The 4,376-nt window shown below is 40.4% G+C and overlaps 1 protein-coding gene across 1 annotated transcript in view; it reads left to right on the top strand.

Annotated features, from left to right (window-relative positions):
- SBF2 (SET binding factor 2) overlaps nucleotides 1-4,376 on the top strand; it is a 240,092-nt gene that overhangs the window by 84,669 nt on the left and 151,047 nt on the right. Inside the window, exon 6 of the mRNA XM_009328574.1 lies at nucleotides 2,117-2,222. The gene's annotated coding sequence lies outside the window, so the exon portion shown is untranslated. The remainder of the gene's footprint in view (nucleotides 1-2,116; nucleotides 2,223-4,376) is intronic.

Below are 4,376 nucleotides of genomic sequence, written 5' to 3'. Positions count from 1 at the left end.
TCCCACTGTCTATGTCTTTGATGAAGATATTAAACAGTACCGGTCCCCAATACAGACCCCTGCAGGACGCCACTCGTCACCAACCTCCATCTGGACATTGAGCCCTTGACCACTACCCTCTGGATGCGACCATCTAACCAATTCCTCACCCACCAGACAGTCCACCCGTCAAATCCATACCTCTCCAGTTTAGAGAGAAGGATGTTGGGGGGGACCGTGTCAAAGGCCTCACAGAGGTCCAGATAGACGACATCTGTAGCTCTTCCCGTGTCCACTGATGTAGTCACTCCGTCATAGAAGGCCACTAGGTTAGTCAGGCAGGACTTGCCCTTGGTGAAGCCATGCTGGCTGTCTCGAATCACCTCCCTGTCCTCCATGTGCCTTAGCATAGCTTCCAGGAGGATCTGTTCCATGATCTTCCCAGGCACAGAGGTGAGACTGACTGGCCTGTAGTTGCCCGGGTCTTCCTTTTTTCCCTTTTTAAAACTGGGAGTTATGTTTCCCCATTATTATTTCATACGCGCTTTCTCACACTTCCCACACACCCTATGGATTATCAACCTTGAAATCCTACAAATCCCTAATTCTTTTCTGTTTTTCCCATAGCCCTGGCTGCTTTGGAATTTCTCTTAGTGGTATAAGTGGCAAAATGTCCTCTCAGCTTAGTCAAGATCTACCTTACTGCTCTCCAGGCAACCACGTCTCTGCATTTTTGCATCCCAAGCCTTTTGGTTTTGAAGGGGAGTAATTAGATTGTATGTCCCTATCAGAAACCCTCTTTTCCAGTGGTATTTGAACCTGATATTACAGGTTTTGGTGATCCAGTTGAACTTCTGGCTCCTCTTCTATCCTCTTTTTTTTTTCCTTTTTTTTTTTTTTTTTTTTACCCCATCCATAAATATGGCTTTTTCCAGTGGCCGTTTCCTCTGCTAGAAGAGGGAGGAAAATTCATGCTGCTCTGGCTATTCTCCCTTCTGCTTTCTCTCTTCAAATAAAATGTCCTTTCAGTTCGAACTTAAATTTGCTAGTGTCAAACTATCATTTTAATCAGAAATTAAGTTCTCCTGTTTTCTTTCTTAAGCTTCATGGTTCCAGGGCTAAATCTGAATTATGTATCTTAGAATGGGAACCCTCTTCTGACGTTTATCTCCAGAAGTCCTTGAGGAGCCTCCCAGGTTATTCATATGTCCGCTGTTGAAATAACCAACTGTGGAATTAGTTACTGACCTGCATCCAGGTCTGCTGCTAAAGTGCTGGGGAAGAGCATCTCTGCTACAGTTCAGGGACTTGCTTTGTTTAACTGTGGAGCATTTTGGTTTCAAACATCTGCTGTGCAGCAACTAGAGCTTGCTACCTTCATACATTCAACATTTTTGCAGCCGTACAGAGTGGAGTTATACCACACTTGCTGCTTGTTCAGAAACACTTCCCACCCCATGGTAGTTAGAAGTAACTGCTTCAAATCACCCACTGCTTCAATGTCATGTGGATTTACTTTGAGAAAAGTAAGATTATTTTGCAGTTACAGTATTTTTTTGGGATGTTATAAACAAGTGCATTCTTTTCACTCCCGTTTCCTGCCTCCCTCAAGGGAGGTATGTTCTTGTGCTGGAAAGGCAACCAAAGTTTTCATTGTACTTTAATATGCAGAGCAGGAACATAGGAGTAGCAGAAGTGTCCTCTTCAGTACCCATATATCACAAGTATGTTCATACTTAAAACATGCATGCAGACAGTAGATATCAAAGAACTTCAGTTAGAAAATAGTATGTATTTTTCCATTTTGAATGGGTTTTAAACGGTTTGTTTTTTCTGGAAGGTTTTTTAATATATTATTAAAAATGTAATATCGAATGCTTTCAAAGCTATAACTATTTAACTAATTCAATGGAAATGTAAGGAAGGTACTATCATGCTGTACATTCAAGGAGACATATTATTGTCCTCAAATTATATTTCAGATCTCTGTTGGTCAATTCAATTATTCTTACTGACTTTAAACTTCTGTATACAAAATAAATAATTTTTGCAGGATGAATCACTTATCTGTATGACAACAGCTTGTTTATTCTATATAATTAAATTTATACTCAATTAAAAAAAATTCTTTCTACAGAAATTGTTTTCTTTGGGAGCTGGAGACCGACAACTGATACAGACTCCTCTACATGATAGCCTTCCTGTTACAGGCACCAGTGTGGCTCTTCTCTTTCAGCAACTGGGTATGTCTACGTCTGCTATGAAAAAAAAATTCTTTTTTTAAATTACAGAATGAGGTATTTTCTGTTCTCATTCAGTTCAAATCATGTGCCAAGAAAGCTACACAGTAAATATTAATTTCTTTTGAATAAAAGAATGACTAATAGTGCTTTTAGCCTCTAACCAGACATTCATATAACCGTTTTGTACATCCTGCCTGTGGTAAGTTATCTCCAATATTATCTAGTATTTGGAAGTGTACTGTGAGCAGAAGTGAGCCTGGCCTCTGTTTAATTACAGTAACATCCATGTAGAAAGATTGTCCACCCCTTGGATGCTGTACAAACTCCAAACAAAACCAAGGAGGTTAATAATAAAACTAGTGTAACTGAAAAGGTTAGTAGAAAAGATACCATGTACTGATATTGGTAACTACATGGAATTCATATTATTCTGTTGTTATCTATTATTCCCTGTCTTTCAAGAAGATGATCTAACACAATCCTCATCAAATGCTTACTTGTTCGTTACAATTACAATGTCATGTCACTGTTACCTGGGTACCTCAATACTAATCTCATGTCTCTCATTAAATTTTAAGACTCTGTTAGTCTTTTTCCATCAGTTTGTGAAGTGACTTTGAAGCACAAACTTGTAGCAGCCATGGATAAGGGCGCAATTAATAATCTTTTCTGAACCTGTGAAGCTCACGTTTAGCCTCAAGTAATCAAATGGCTTCAGAATATATGTTGTCATCCATTCTTCTCATAAATGGACAATAAGAATGGATGCAAACTGGAAAAAGAGTAGTGAAGAGGAGTAAGAGCTTATGTCACAGGAAGCAGTATCAGACCTGATGAGCACAATGCCATCTACTACTGATAAGATTTAATTGTATCCTTCCAAAAAGAGTATTTTTCCAAAAGGAATATTATTATTTTGTTGATAGCAGTTTAAATTAAAAAAAGTGGCTAACATGATATAGATGCTACTTATTCTCACCACAGTCCCTGAGGTTTTACTTGGCTTATTATGTCAAGAATCATTAAGATTACTCTGATCAGATTGCAGGCAATGTTTTAAACATGGATAGGCCAAACAACTTTTCCCCTTTTCTATATCTATCCCCCAAGATATAAAATGTGGTGTGAGGTACCGTACAGTATGTGATACCTAAGTTGAGGCAGTTTATTTTGGGCAATTGTAGTGAAGGTTGCTATAAATTCACAGCTCTGAAAATGTCAAAGAAAGCAAGGCTTTTAGCTAGTGCTTAGATAGGTTAGCTACCGTGTCTTGTGACACTTGGCTTTTGTATCGCAAATTCGGATTGTAGTGTGTTGTCACAGGATCAGTCTGAGGAAGACAATGAAGGCAAATAATCTGAAAAGTCATTGTATGCATCAGATTTATAGAGAGAAACTATGTAAAGACGGAGTGGGAATGTAAATATGGAAGAGGAAACTGAGGACCATCTTTTCCTCTTGGATTCTTAGTAAGAGCATGTTTGCAGAGCGAGCTTTTTTTAATTCCACTCGTGTATAAAACTGAATTAGAAAACTTCCATATGAGAATTTAAAATCGCTTTCACACACATAGGATTTAAGTTAATATTATTAAACATATTTTATTAATGGGTAAATATATACAGATGGATGTCATGTAACTTCTAACCCTAACCCTAGTGGGCAAGGGAAAGGCTGTGGATGTGGTCTACCTGGACTTCAGTAAGGCCTTTGACACCGTCTCCCACAGCATTCTCCTGGAGAAGCTGGCGGCTCACGGCTTAGACAGGTGGACTCTGCGCTGGGTCAAAAACTGGCTGGACGGCCGGGCCCAGAGAGTTGTGGTGAATGGAGTTCAATCCAGTTGGCGGCCGGTCACGAGCGGTGTTCCCCAGGGCTCAGTATTGGGGCCAGTTCTGTTTAATATCTTTATCAATGATCTGGATGAGGGGATCGAGTGCACCCTCAGTAAGTTTGCAGACGACACCAAGTTGGGCGGCAGTGTTGATCTGCTCGAGGGTAGGAAGGCTCTGCAGAGGGACCTGGACAGGCTGGATCGATGGGCCAAGGCCAACTGTATGAGCTTCAACAAGGCCAAGTGCCGGGTCCTGCACTTTGGCCACAACAACCCCATGCAGCGCTACAGGCTTGGGGAAGAGTGGCTGGAAAGCTGCC

This window comes from Pygoscelis adeliae, unplaced genomic scaffold (assembly GCF_000699105.1).
Source record: "Pygoscelis adeliae isolate BGI_AS28 unplaced genomic scaffold, ASM69910v1 Scaffold166, whole genome shotgun sequence".
NCBI lineage: Eukaryota > Metazoa > Chordata > Aves > Sphenisciformes > Spheniscidae > Pygoscelis > Pygoscelis adeliae.
Note: the sequence above shows the minus strand (reverse complement) of the source record. Positions and strands in the feature narration are given on the sequence as shown.